This window comes from Pollicipes pollicipes, unplaced genomic scaffold (genome assembly GCF_011947565.3).
Source record: "Pollicipes pollicipes isolate AB1234 unplaced genomic scaffold, Ppol_2.1 Scaffold_4295;HRSCAF=5057_pilon_pilon_pilon, whole genome shotgun sequence".
NCBI lineage: Eukaryota > Metazoa > Arthropoda > Thecostraca > Pollicipedomorpha > Pollicipedidae > Pollicipes > Pollicipes pollicipes.
Genome location: NW_023596461.1, coordinates 12,758,597 through 12,773,980, shown reverse-complemented (window position 1 = coordinate 12,773,980; position 15,384 = coordinate 12,758,597). Strand labels below are relative to the sequence as shown.

The window sequence follows — 15,384 nt, the reverse complement described above, 5'->3', positions numbered from 1 at the left end:
TAGGGAAGGTTGGGGCGACGGGGTAGTGTGAACAATCGACATCGAACCAGTCACACTGAAGGTGGCACAAACATCCACAGTATGGCAGCATGACCAGGCACAGGGTCGTCAGCCGCCTTTCTGCCTGCCAATGTGAAGCGTCTGATATGACTAGTGTCATGGAGAGCTGCCTTGAACCTCAGAAAAGAGCTGTTAATGCTTAATGTACGCTTCTGGCTCCAGCAGCGCTTCGACGTTGAGTCCCAGGAATGTGGAGGGCGTATTCATCACAGATGTCAGAAAAATCCATCGATGATCTGTCAAAGCGAAGCATCTTGTAAAGTGCCGTTGGTGATGATCATTCCAAGCATTGACGCATCATTACTTTGCACCCAACTCGCACATTTCATTAGTAGTCCATAAATACATGTGCGGAAAGTCGCATCAGCAACGTTATTCCCGACTCGACTCGTCCCGCCTCGCCTCTGCCAGGCTCGGCTCGGGCCCTGCCTCTGTGCTTCGGCTCCGGCGCCGGCTCCGGCTCTCGCTGCCGCACCGGCTCCGGTTCCGGCTCCGGCTGCCGCGCCGGCTCTCGCTGCCGCACCGGCTGCGGCTCCGGCTCCGGCTCCGGCTCCGGCTCTGGCTGCCGCGCCGGCTCCGGCTTCTGGCAGTGGCGGCTCACGACGTGCCGCGCGGTCCCGGCCGCGCAGCTGCGCAGTTCGCCGAGGCCCGGCACGCGCTCGGCCGCGACCCAGCCCGCCAGACGTCAGCCGCTAGGCTAGCCATGAGACGGCCAGCCGGGAGCGGCGATGACGGGCGCAAGAGGAAATCTCAGCAGAAATTCACGTTATAATTGGCTTAAAAAGACCTAGCGCTCTCGGCTTTTTAACATCGTGAGTTGCGAGTTCGTATGTTCTTCACACGGCCCCACTCAGCTGGGATGTCCCAGATGCGGCCCCGCCCAGCTGGGATGTCTCAGATGCGACCCTGCTCAGCTAGTATGTCTCAGATGCGACCCTGCTCAGCTAGGATGTCTCAGATGCGACCCTGCTCAGCTGGGATGTTTCAGATGCGACCCCGCCCAGCTGGGATGTCTCAGATGCGACCCCGCTCAGCCGCGATGTCCAAGGTGTGACCTAGCTCAGTTGGGATGTCCCAGGTACGGCCCCACTCAGTTGGGATGTCCCGGGAGCGAGAGTCCCAGCAGCAGCTCGAGCAGGCTGGTGGCCGACTCCCAGGCTGAGATCTCCGTCCTCCCCCTCCCCCTCCTCCTGCAGCCTGGATCCCTCGGTCCAAGCGCGCGCGTGCAATGGATTTCGCATGCATCTGCGAGGTTTAATGAGAACGAAATATTATTCTCTGAGCAGCATTGGGTCGGGCAAGGCACCCAGTCAACGGTAACATTTTCAACAGGTATGCTTCCAGCAGCGGGGGCGGCCCAGTCTGGAGTTTCTAGCCAGCTGATAGCGATCGAGCGAGGCCAGGCGATCACGAGGGCAGCAGATCAGTGACAGACGCTTGGTGATTCGGCCGGATATGCAGTAAGAAAAGACCAGACTGCACTAAATTCCAACCGCACGATTTCATCTCAAAGGGTCCTCATCCAGCTTCCCAATACATAAAGGCTGTACCTTAGCCTGCACTTTATACTTTCACCGCATTGTAGGAGCCCAATTGCTAACGTGGGCCGTAACTTCGGTTCCTGATGACGACACAACCTTAAAAAGAAACTGTCCACTTCGCTTTTCCCGCAGGGCAGCAACAGCGTCTGACTGCACGCGGAGCAGACGGCGGGCGGTGCGAGCCAACCGCGTGAAAACGCGACCGTGTGCGGCCGGCAGGACACGGCGGCGTCTGATCTATGGAGACGCCCACTGGGAGCGCGAGTTACGGCCGGAGCGAGGCGGCGGCGCGGAGCGGGGCGTCCAACAGGCCGCACGCCCCGCCAATGGCAATGAGCTCCGAGTGACGGTAAACAGGGCGCCAATGGACGGGAGGCCAGTGTGGCAGGACGGACACCCGCGGCGGCACGCCCGCGCCCGCCAGCACGCCCGCCCCGTCAGCACGCCCGCCCCGTTCAACGCGGCAGTGGGCTGAGCACGCCTGGGAACCGCAGCCTCTTCAGGGAAGGGGCATGCTCATGAGAAGTTCGGCCACCAAAGAAGCCCTCCGTGGGAATCAGCGGGGTCGGGCTCACCGAGCCGTGGGTACCAGGAATAGAGCGTGAGTACCACCTGTGGTGAGTTTCTGTCAGAAACACACGAGCTTACAGACTTATGTACATGTAGTTTTCATTTCTAAGGGTGTGGTGTTTTAGCTAAATTTGGTCATTTTCGGTTCGTTATCGATTGAAAAACACCTCCAAAAGTACAAATTGCGTCGACATTCCACGATTTTCCGCTTTGAGAAGCAGGCACCCTGCAGAGCTTCCATAATTATCACAGCTAAAGTCCATAACGTCACGGCCCGTGACCACGCGTGGAGGCTGCGATCTTTCAAGTGTCCGGGATTTGCTGGCGTTGAAAACTGCTATTTGGAATTCGAGCACAAGTACGTGACGTAGCCGACGTCACTTACGGAACGTAGTGAACGTATTTGTGTTAAATGGAATGTTTCGCATTTGAAGACATTGTAGCAAGCATCAGATATGATGAAACAAGCTCACTTCTAACTGTTGGTACACTTTTTAAGTGGAAAAGGCTGCTCTAGACAGTACAATTCTCTGTTTGGTTCACAAGTTTCTCAATGCGCCATGGTTTGATTACGTCATCGTACCACGAACGATATTGACTGAGAGCCAATTGACCGACGTTATATCTGGAAATCGCGTTCACGAACACCAGATCTGAACGCCCTAACAACATACTTTTCTTGGCCCTGATCGCCGCATGGCTTATGCAATGGTGTGATTTGAATTACGTTAATATTGCATTTACGAATGCCGTGGTCACTTTGCATTATACTCTCCCCGATATACCTTTCTCCATGTTCGCGGGCGTGTAGTTCAGAGACTAGAGGGGTAAGTCTTAAGAGGGGTAGGATTGTGAATAGCACCGAAAGCTCCTCAAGATGGCTATTTCAGTCTAAAACCCCATACAGATGTGGTGCACTCCCTTTACAAAATATTATTAAAAAATTCGTTGAAGTGCGCCCGATTTTCCAGAACATCAAACAACAGAACGAACTTGAATGCACCATCCCACGCCCCCCCCCCCCCCCCCCCTCCCCGACCGCGTTGTTCGAGTGGGAGTCGGTGAGCTGTCGGTGGCCAGTTGGGACACGTCGTCAGGTCACCGGATGCTCACAGGCTGAATGATGATCAGCACCATCTGACGCTGCCGACATGTCCCGCCATCTCGTCCCATTGCGGCCGTCCAATTCGGCGCTGATGGCGAAAGAAGCCTTCTTTCAAGCCTCACCAGGCCCTGAGCGGACTCCAGATCTGATAGCCCTGGGGAATCCTGGCCGCGGACCCGGAAACGACGCGCTTCCGGAGCGCCCCGTCGACGGCGGACAGCGTGATCAGGCCCACCATGCAGGCTCCGATGCCGCTCAGCCGGTACCGAGTTCTAGCCGGTGGGCAGGCCTGCGGCGCGGCCGCCGCCCGCGGCTCTGCACAGGGCTCCGTCCGCCACGCTGGCCGCCGGGGTTTGGTAGCCCTCAGACCCGCCGGAGCCCAGCGGGGACCGCCAGTGCACCCCTCTGGACCGCCGAGGACCGCCAGCACACCCCTCTGGTCCACCGGGGACCGCCAGCACACCCCTCTGGACCGTAAGGGACCGCCAGCACACCCCTCCGGTTCACCGGGGACCGCTAGCACACCGCTATGGTCCGTCGAGAACCACCAGCACACCCCTCTGGACCGCCGAGGACCGCCAGCACACCCCTCTGGTCCACCAGGGACCGCTAGCACATCCCTCTGGACCACCGAGGACCGCCAGCACACCCCTCTGGTCCACCGGGGACCGCTAGCACACCCCTCGGGACCGCCGAGGACCGCAGCACACCCCTCTGGTCCACCGGGGACCGCCAGCGCACCCATCTGGACCGCAAGGGACCGCCAGCGCACTCCTCTGGACAGCAAGGGACCGCCAGCACACCCCTCTGGTCCACCGGGGACCGCCATCACACTCCTCTGGACCGCAAGGGACCGCCAGCACACTCCTCTGGACCGCAAGGGACCGCCAGCACACTCCTCTGGCCCGCCAGCGCCGTGCGGCGTACCCACCTCGCCTGCCGGACGCCGCGATTTCCTTCAGTGACGACGCCAGGCCACCTATATTTCCAGCGCGGATGGCCGCTTGATCTGGGGCAGAGAGAACGCCGTTGGTCCACGCCGGGACCGAGCCACAGGGCGAAAGGAACATGATGGGCGGCCACCGCGGCGTGACGCGATACATGGCGAAACCTGGCTCTGGTCATGCGCGTTGGAACAGCGGGAGCGGGGCGGAGGGGGGGGGGGGGGGGGGGGGGCAGTGGTCATTCACTCAAGCCATTCACGTCCAAACGCTCACTTTTGGTGAGGGAACGAATGGAAGTTCACCTCGAAAACGCGTTTTTGCCTCCCTCTCTGAGGTGGTTCTACGCCCATGAGGTCAGGACACGGATTCACGTTGGACACAAACGCCTAAATTGTCATATGCTCATCATCCACTCATGCGAGCGACACAACGCCCGGCGCGCGTTTGCCGGGACCGCTCCGAATGAGGGTGGGGTCGGCGGTAACCACTCCCCGCCGAAATCCACATTGACTCACTCTCAGTCCGACAGCCGCGCTTCCGTCCTCCTCCGCCGCTGACCAGTTTCGTCGCGAGCCGCAAGTTCTTGCTTCAAACCTGCGCCACAAGAGAAGCGCACTACCTCCTCAACGGACACCCAACGACTGAACGGCGCGGCCCGGGCCGCCACCAGCGCCACCGCGCGCGGCTGGCCCCGTTTCCCAGCCTCGCGCAACGCTGAATGATTATTGACGAGGAGAGAAGCTCCGCCCACTTGGTGCGCTCGGCTAAAGTTCTAGCTCAAATACGGTGTGTTGTTGTGTTGATTGTATCATTAAAATTGTAATAAATGACATTGAGTCTCTTGAACAAATATAAACGCCAGTTACAAGGCCTTGTATCATCATCAAAGCATTTGTGGAACCTGATCTTTTTAGCCGAGCGCATTAAACCTCCACCGTCGTATTTACTACGCACATCGGGCTCAAACCAGACCGTAGTAGGAAGGCCGTACGGCCTCGAAGACGCCGCATTGATCGGCTGCGCGGCCGTACGGAGGGAGGCGCGTAGTGCGTAGATTCGGGGCTTCCACGTGAAGGTGCGTGGCGGGTGGCCGCCGTCACAACAAACATGACGGCTGAATCCGAGACCGGCCGCTCAGTCCCAACGGTTTTATGACGTAAGAGACTGGACGATGAAAATGGCGGCCGGCTGGTCTCGCGTGTTGGTTGAGGTGGCTTTGTGAGCTGCGGCAGTGGCGCGGTAAAAACTTCGCCCATGGACGGGGGAGGAGCGGCAAGTCAGATCAGCGGTCCTCGTAAGTAAGGGGGCTGCACGTGGTTATTACAACATGATGTTTCAAAAAGACAGTTGATTTGGAAGGAGCGTCTCGATCATCGCATCGCCGTGCGGCTAGTCGCCGCGGTTCATGATTTTCGGGGGTTCAGCGCTGCCTGGGATAGCTGATCAAATGCGAACTGCTGGTGTCCACCGACAGTTTTAGTTTCCTACCAAATGGTTGGCTCTCTCGTACCTGTTTATACAAATCTCACCTTGTATCATAAGCAGCGTCATGGCTAACCTGCAGAATGGTAAGCACAGGAGCGGAATTTTCGAGAGAAAATCAGTGCTAGGGATGCAAGCGTCTTTTTAATCCATTCTTTCTATGCAAAGCCATAGACCTAGCTCTAGCTTTCTGGGCTCCAGCAGCTGCATGTCCAACCAACAGTACGGTTACACTAATCGACAAGGACCAACCAATCCCAAACGGACCCGAACCGAGCAAGCTGGACGGCAATTCGACGACAGACTTCCAGCACTCCTGGGAGCGAACCGCTTCCATAGTGCATTGTAAAGCCCAGGATGTCTCTGCCTGCCGGCCATTTACACTCAGGTGAGGCCATTTTAAAGTCCAGAGGCGGTCAGAAACGTATGGAGGGGGTCAAATCTGGTCTGTGGGCGTTCCAACCCATGTAGCCCCTCTGGTCGCCTCACTTGAAGAGGGGTCATGACCCCAGATTTTCACAGGAAGAAAATACGACAGCAAGCAGCACTACCACGCTCCAGGAACTGTAGTTACAGGAGCGTGTCAAAGAAATATGGCATGGTTCAACCCCCCACGTCTAAGATAAACGTCTTGACAGAAGCTGTTTTAAATGACCGTCTAATACCTGAATTAACTCCTAAAGATTCAGGTAACATCCCACCGCAACGAAACACCAACGCACTCATTTCTAAAATTTGTTCTCGTTCCTTTTTCTGGAGAAAACAGCACTTTAATCACATTTTTGCTGCTCAGGACACCCCCTCAAAAGTATTTGTTACTTTTGTATTTTCATTTGATTTGTTTGGTGCGCGTTAGCTTGTTCAGAGGTAGATACGGGCGTGCACATTGTTCTGGCTGTGTTTTACACCCCTGATGTGGTTCCCAAGAACAAGAACACCTTGGCATGACAATGTCTATTGACTTACACTTCCATCAGTACGCTGATGGCACTTTATCTCCGAAACCAACAAAGCCATTGGACCTCTCTGCTCACTATCACAACTTCTGCGTCCACACACTCTCAACGACATATACACGGTACATTCTTCCGTTGTTTGACAGTTGTGACGCAGTTTATGACGGGATCTTGACAACCAGCGGCTTCCTTAGACTCGTGAGACAGCACAGCACAGACCAGCCAGGCTAGTCACTGGTGCACTGTATGGAACACACGCTCGCGCACAGTGTGAAACGATTTGAGGTAGAGCACTACAAGTCACGATGAGACATACGCAAACTGACACGGTGGCACACCCTCACCCATAACCAGCACCAACTGCCCACAAATGTCACTGCCCTTCCACCTGACATGCGAGCACTCGCAGCAGGACGCGCGCCACACAATGCAACGGTACTCACACTGCCCCCCCCCCCTCCCCCCCTCCCTCCCCCCAACAGAAGGGCAGCATACCAAAACTTCTGCATGCCATCAACTTCAGGAGGAACTAACTCTCTAACTCAGGAACTAACTCTCGATCGGCGTGACAACTCTCCAGTCCTCTCGTTCCTTCAGGCGGGAGATGCAGCGGCGCTGCGTTGTGGCTGCACCCCCGATGTATCACAGTTTTGGATCAAGGCTTGGGAACATGAGGTTGAGGATGGGCGTTTGAGGCCTCAAAGCTCATATGTTCGTAATTTTAAAAATCCAACAACACCTAGCCGCTCTTGCTTGTGTGGTCATTCAGATCGAAGTCAAAAGTGATATCGACTGAATTGTCCTCTCTATCATTGGATTCTAACCTCAAAACTGCTTGAAATAGAACGCATCATCTGAAACTTTTGCGAGATCAGTCAAGATCAACAACGCAATAGTTCTCTCAGAGGTAACGGCTGACAAAACTGCATCGGGCAGCAGATAACGAAATGTTTCAAGCGTCCAAGCTTTTTAAAACCAAACGTTTCGCGACCGTAGGCAGCTGATGGGTCGCTCGGGGGGGGGGGGGGACGTAACCGGGCCGCATGTTGGCCGGAGACGGCTGGAAGTGCGACCCGGTCCGGCGGCGGACGCGTGGTTCGTCTCAGCTGGCAGATCGGACGAGTGGGCAATGGTTTGTGGCCTTGCTGGCGGCTATGACTGTGTTGTTTGTTATTAATTTATGAGAGGCGTTCACATTCAGACCTCCCACTTTTGCGTCAATCCACTCATCACATCGTGCGCTGCATCATGTTCATAGCCGGAAATCAACATCGGCAGCAATATCGAGGAATCCCAGGGGAAAGACCCGAGATCACCCGATTTCCGGCATCTATATGAGGTCCGCAAACAGGCCCGTAGCAAGAACAGTGCTAAAAAACGAATGGGCAGTAAACTTGGCGCGCTTTTCCTCGGCCGGCCCTTCCCAGAAGATGACAGGCATTGGGGAGTGTTCGCCCTGCCGCTGAATCGACGCCGTGCCAACCAGCGCCCGCGGCGGTGGGTTCACGGGCATGGCCTGCCTATAAATAATCCTGCCAGTGCTAATAATCCTGGCTTACCTATAGATCTCCCCGTGGTATGTCCCAAGAGCATGGCCCCTTCATGCCACCGGAGCAGTCCTCTAGTTTACCGAGCCCGAAAAGTGGGAATAGCCCCTGCGTGTGCACAGGCGTCACCCAGGGAGCCTGACAGCACGCGGGTGTGGTCCAGTAGAGCCTGACAGCAAGCGGGTGTGGTCCAGTAGAGCCTGACAGCAAGCGGGTGCGGTCCAGTAGAGCCTGACAGCAAGCGGGTGTGGTCCAGTAGAGCCTGACAGCAAGCTGGTGTGGTCCAGTAGACTGTCCCGAAGAGGTACCGAACAGCTGAAAAGTCTGTCGTGTGTAACTGACGGTGTAACTGCATGCAGTTAAAGGGAACGTGCCACATTTGAAGATATTAAAGCATGCATCACACATATTACGAAACAAGCTCACCTATAACTATTGGTATACTTTTAAGAAGAAAAGAGTGCTCCAGGTCGCATATTTTTTCTGTTAAATAAATATGCTCCGCGATGCCTCACGGTTTGATGACGTCATCGGGCCGTGCACAACGTTGATTGGGAGTCCAGTGACGGCCGTTACACCTGGAACTCGTATCCACGAACGCCACATATGTATGAATCGACCATTATGTTTTCATTAGCCTTGATCGCTGCATCGCTTATGGCATGGCAGGATTTGAATGACGTCGGTATCACGTCATGAATGCCAAAGTGACCTTAAAATACTATCCCCGAAATAGCATCACTATCTTCGCGGACGTGTAGCTCGGGAACTAGAGGGGTTAAGGTCTTAAGACCTACAGAGCTGTGAAATGTACCAAATGATCTTCACGATGGCTCTTTCGGTTCAAAGCCCCATAGAATTGTGCAGCACTCCCTTTAATAAGAACAGCGTCCATGGGGTACAAAAATAATGGACAATGAATGCAATTACCATTGGGCTTAGGTTTGAGATATTGTATACGATACCTGCACCACACAAAACAATCAGTGTTTTCTGTAATGAAATATGTCTAGGATTATATAAGCTTTGAATCCGTAAGAATCGTACTGATCTCTCCTACCACATACGTGCCGTTTTTAAGTCGCACTGGCGTCTCAACTTGATCTCAATATTCTGGAAGTGCAATCTCTGGCCTCCTCTTTCGCAAAGTCGGAAGTTCCAGCTTTACCTGTATTTGGATCAGTGCAAACGCCTCTTTTCTTGCATCTGGTAACAATATCGTAATACCACAAGTTCTGATCTTCCAGCCAGCTCTTCTCTGAACCAGAAGTGACTGGGCGATTTGTTCACCCCCACACATTGTCATGTGAATGCGGTCGTCCTGAGATTCACGTGGCCACTGCTAAATGGGACCGTGGAATTCAGCTCGAGCCGTGAGTCAATATCTCCGACCATTCCGAAACACTCCGCTAGAAAGGACCGTGTTCAACCCATATTTGAGATCATTGTCTGCCACCTTTATGGTATGTCTTTCACGATGATGTTATATTTCATCGACGACTTGGCCGATTTCAGCTGACCTCAGGAAGTCAGCTGTGTTGTGAAGCCCAGGTCAAGGACCCAAGCTCTTCACACATTGCAATGGAAGTCCGGCAGACGCCACGACTGACCCCATCGCGCTCTATGGAGCCGTGATCGCTGTCAGTCTCTGATCATCTCCGCCTTCCAAGGTTAGATGACAGTCGGCGCTCTATGGAGCTGTGAGCTCTGTCAGTCTCTGGCCATTTCCACCCTCTCAGGCTAGACGACAGCCGGCGCCCCAGCAGCATCCAACAGCTTGCCCTGCCCGCCCTGCCCAAATTGCCCGTCCTGCCCGTCTGGCGGCGCCGCCGCGAACTGCACATGCGCCGACGCCTCTGACGCGTCCGTGGTCATAGCTCCCGAGTGCTCGGTGGCCGGTGCCGAGCCGCTGCTGGTGTCGGACCCGCCGGCCAGACCCAGCAGGCCAGCGCCGGGCAGACCCAGCAGGCCGCCCGCCGAACTGCCCGACGAGGACGAGTCGGCCTCGGTCGGCTCGTCGGCGGGAGGAGGCTGCTCCTCGGCGACGGGCGTGTCGTCGGGCGGCGGGCGCCCGCTGCGGCCCGACTGCACGTAGCAGAGGATGGCGACAGCCAGCAGGAGGAACCACATGGCGCAGACGACGCCGAGCACCAGCGGCAAGTATCGGCGCAGGGGGTCAGCGACGCCGGGCCGGGGCGATGGCGCCACCGCCTCACCGCCGCCACCGCCGCCGCCGCCGCCGTCGCCAAGCCGGCCCTCACTCTGGGCAGAGCTGGGTGCCCGGGGCAGGAGCGCAGCACCGGCGAAGAAGGCACGGAGCACGGGCGGCGCGCGCGGCGAGCGGGCCAGCCACAGATGGAACGGCGGGTCGGGCGCGTGTCGGCTGAAGAGGGGCGAGCCGTGCAGCAGCGGGCCGAGCGGCCGGCCACCCCAGCCCACCAGCAGCAGCGTGACGCGGGTCACGCGCGGCGTCACCGTCACCACCGGCAGGTGTTCCGCCAGCCGGAGCGCCCGGTACGTGGTGGCGCTGGCGTGCGTGTACAGCAGCTGGAGGTCGAAGCTGTCGTGGTCGGCCGGGTGCATCTGCAGGCGCCGCGTAAGGTGGGCCGGCACCAAACTGATGTGCAGTAGCGAGCGCGGAGGCGCCTCCAGCTGGCAGGACCAGACGAACCGGTGCTGGGTCGGCCATCGGTCAGAGGTCAGCTCCAGGCCCTGCTGAACCAAGTCGAATGGAGTGGACACCGTGATCGGAAAGCTGGGTAGCTTGATGCCCAGAATGGCGGAGGAGTCGGTGGTCAAGGATTTGGCGTCGCATTTGCTCCCTGTGAAGCCAGGAAGGCAGATGCAAAGACACGATTGCATAAGAAATCCAGCTTTGCAGTCGTCCGGATCACAATGCCTTCCATCCTTATTTACGTCTTTAGAACATTGCCTTTCCGTGAGATAAAACCGATCAAAAATGGTTAACGTAGGAGCGGTCGGAATTTGCAGATATAGTTTCCACATATTGCTAGGTTTTCTGGTCACAATCACGGGTCTGTCGTCCTCTTGTAGGTTCATAAAATCACCGAGGGTGACAGAAAAGTAATCGAAGGGTGTAAAGCGCTTAGGATGTCCGCACTTCAAAAATAGCTGGGATTTAAGAGCTCTTACAACTGCTGTTTTACGGGAAAATATATCGTAGCTCAGCTGCTCAAAATGGATCTGCAAGTAGGCATCACGATCTTGCCTGTTAATTTCACTCCTTAGTCCAAGAGAGGCTAGAACTGCCACCGCAGCACCCAAAGAAGACTTCGTCGAGGAAAACAATTGCTTCTGTCCTGATTCAGAAGAGGCAAACACCAGCGATTTTAAGCTCCCAATAGTGGCGCAAACAGTCCATGGATCACGGCACCTCTTCACGTCGTCATTCATCTGAGTAAAGTTTAGGCACGTATGATTCTCGATGGCTCTCAGAGCGTACATCGTGTCGTTCATTCGCGTTGCATCTCCTCGTAACTTGTAGTATGCCATGTGCACTGGCGTAGTTGCGAAGATAGTTTTATTCCAAAGGTGACGGCTATTCTGGCTTGGTAAATTTGCATCCTCTGCGACGTTTGCTCCGGAAAAGTCATATGAAATCACCGAGTTGGAACAGCTCGCACATCTGACCAACAACAATAACAGGCCAAATTTTATGACTGCCCTGACTGTAAAGCGTGTTTCCCACAGCGTCTGATGTAACTTAGGCAAGATGATGTGCATAGCGGTCTTACGAAAGTGATTCTGTCTTGCTCAATTCCTTGCCTCACCAGCGGCGTTGCTCATTTGTGATCTTGACATATCCCTCTTACAGCTTAGCTCAGCTTCAGATTTATCCGAACACGCCATGAGATTATATCCGATAGGAAGATTGGCACTCATTCTTCAATCCTGTTTTCACGCCCAGGAAGGCTGACACGAATGCTCTAATCATGATTGCATAAGAGCTCTCCTATGGCAAACATTCGTAACACCACACTCCTGAATTACTTGAAGCGATGCACTTTTCTGCGCGATGTTAAATGCCGCTGTTTTTAAACTAGCCGTGGAAAACACCACTCAGTGTCTGCCAAAAAGCCGCGTTTTGCTGATCTGTGCTGTGAACCAGCTCGGTTTTAACGCTTGTATACATCGCTGTACCTCTTATAACTACAATCGATAAAACTCGCAGGTGTTCAGTACCTGTTGAGCCCGTGCATTACTCACTAGTCAACTTTCTAACAGCAAACTCAACCCCGCTAACTGTCCGAAAACTTGCCTTTATTTCCAATCATGCTTACGTTAGTCTGGTGATTTAAGTTTAACACCTGGCATCCCAATCATAGGCCAACAATTCTGTTGCTGTAGAACTCACTTGCATGTCCCTTAAAGCCAGTTTATCAATTTGCTTAGAAGTGTGACTCTCTAGCTACGAGGGACGGCTCACGTTAGCGAGCCAAGAACTATGAGAATCTGCCCCGGGGTGCTGTGCCTGCTTTCAGCGACCGTGCTCGTCATAACGGCCTTCTACGCACTACGACTGGAGGACTGGAGTTTATGGATCGCCGAGTGAGTTCCAAGAAGCGGCCTAGTCTACTGGTTGCTGCGGATGCAGCCATCTAACTTCACGCTATAGAGACATTATTTTTCCATCAAAGCCGGCTTTACAATACTTAACTTGTATTCCATCCTTATAGCTCCCCGAAGGTCAAAGCCCAAGCAAATGAGGGAGTGTGTGTGGGGGGGGGGGGAGGTTTTCGCAGTAATTGGTGAGACTATGCCTCACCTCCCAACTGGCTTTTAAGGCTATCAACGCATTGGTGCCGCGTAGAACACGACTGCATGTTCACATATTCATTCACAGAGATTAACTTTCCTCAATTCGTGATACAGCGATGAATGTGGTTGAAGTTGCCACATTTGAAGGTTAAGTCTGATAGGTGCTGTTGACGTAATTCGTGGCGAAACAATTTGCATTGTCCGCCCACCATGCAATTAGGCGAATCACTTGCTGTGTTATCCCACCTCTTCTTAAAGCGTCGGAGCCATGCTCTAATCCAGACATCAGACGTGAGAGCGGCGGGTGTCAGACCACTTCCAACGGGTCGCCGCAAGATTGTATTCCATCGGGTCAGATCAGTGGTGATCATGCTCTCATCCTATTTCATCTATTATGTGTGCTCTTAGTTCATTTGCATGCCGTCCATATGGGTTCCCGAATATGCACGCTCAAAGTCCTGACATGTTGCCGCAAAGCGGCTTTATTATTTATTTTGTTGGCCAGACGGCGTACAGCTCCCTGAGAACGTGACCATGCAGATACGCATGCATTGCGTGCAAGAACTCGTAACTGGGCCACACCCGACCCAACAGGTCACGTGACGTGACCTTGGCATGGTCGCCATTGATCGTCCATGAAAGCGTGACCTGCGATCCCTATCGCCGGTACCAATTTCCTTAATGGTGACCTACATTGTCACCACCGACGCAGTCCCTGCGCTCGCATGGCTGCTGTGACAATGCATTGATACACTTTCAGCGCCATTCAGCACCTACATGACATTAATAAGCGGGTTATCAGTTTCCCCAGGGTGTCAGATTCTGGACATAGCGCAGGGTCTGCCCCTGTACCTAAAGCATCCAGATCTGTTTGACTTAGAGCCTATTTTAACATATTAATTGAGGGGACGGTGTCCCCACCAATAACCGCTCAAGGCCCGATGATAAATTGCAAAAATCCCCCCCCCCCCTAGCAGAAACCTTGCTTTACCGGTGGCTTACGCCCGAATGCATCTTACAGCTCTGAGAAGCTGAGGAGGCAAATGTAATTGTCCCTCGGCTCTTTCCAGGCAACGTCATAGCGCTCATGTGATACTTTGAGATTTTGAATAAAGCGGACTGCTCTTACGACACTCACGCATCACTTGTTACTGCGACTTTTCCTGGGGGTGAAGAAGATGATGGCGCAGGTTCCCATGTGTACCCTGTCCCTCTTCCACCGCCCGGGACTGCTCTCTTTGGTTGCGTGATGCGCCGCTGAACCACCATTATTAAACACACCCACCCACATCCACTCCCCCCCCCCATACACACACGCACGCACGCACGCACGCGCGTACGCACGCACACACACAAACACACACATGCACACACAACGTGGTGAAGTTTAGATTTTTTGAACATGCACATCCATTTGACAAATTACGTAAATAGCCCGTGTTCACCTACGTATAGGTGGTGTGCGACATAACGCGGTCATGCTATCCTGATTTTGCAATGGCTCCAAATAAACAACTTACTCCTATGGCTCCTTGGGACACGTATATGCGTTCCAAGAAGTCAGCGTTCTTTAGATCATATAAATTGTGTGGTTTTGGCTATATCACCATTCGATCCTATTTTAAGTGAGTTCTTCGAGACATGTCTCCGTGCATGGGCGTGCGCAGATTTCATAGTAGGAGGGGCGGGGCGGTGCATGGGCGTGTACAGCACAAAAAGTTTTCGCAAAAACCGCATTCAGAGTGTCGCAGGCGCGCAAAATTTCTCGCCTGTCGTAAAACAAAATTGCGTGTCTTTGATCTCATTTGCACTGTATTTGTACTTCGCACTAATTTTTTGCTGTCAACGTTTAGTCTCGTAATCTTGATCCATGCCATATACTTGGCGACGAGGACACTTGCTCCCGAGGGCATCTTTGTTCTTACGACCAGTCTCTACGCACAGTGATTGGCGCTTGCCTCTAGCAGTTAATGAGGCTAAAATCGTGCCTCCGGCGCCGAGTTCGCCACGACCAAAAACGCGCCAGCTGATATCCTGCTGTGAGCGCGTCTAAGTCGGCACTTCGATACTGCACGGCGACAGTCTGGTCCACTATTCATAGTTCGTCGAATACTCATTGCTGCGACATCTCCGATAGCGTCAAGCATCGCTGCAAAGTATCTAGACACGCAATTCCTACGATCACTCCCAATCCGCGACCCTTCATTCTCGCACTGGGGCTATTTTACGTAAAACGGTTCCTCCTTCAAATAGAGATCCCAGGATTCATGGTTGCTCGCCCAAAAAAATGGACATCATTTCAACGGCTTGACTACCGCGTAACTTGCTTAACCCACGTGCGCGATTTCTGGTAACCGGGTGAGCTTAAAAATAGGCCCTCCCACCAGCGTATTGCGCTTG

The 15,384-nt window shown here is 54.2% G+C and overlaps 1 protein-coding gene across 5 annotated transcripts in view; it reads right to left on the bottom strand.

Annotated features, from left to right (window-relative positions):
* LOC119096215 (growth factor receptor-bound protein 14-like) overlaps positions 1 to 4,871 on the bottom strand; it is a 135,128-nt gene extending 130,257 nt beyond the window's left edge. For all 5 annotated transcript variants that reach the window (XM_037219015.1, XM_037219016.1, XM_037219017.1 and 2 more), the window contains exons 1-2: positions 4,736 to 4,871; positions 4,208 to 4,285 (exon numbers count right to left, since the gene is read on the bottom strand). The gene's annotated coding sequence lies outside the window, so the exon portion shown is untranslated. The remainder of the gene's footprint in view (positions 1 to 4,207; positions 4,286 to 4,735) is intronic.
* Positions 4,872 to 15,384: the final 10,513 nt, after the last annotated feature.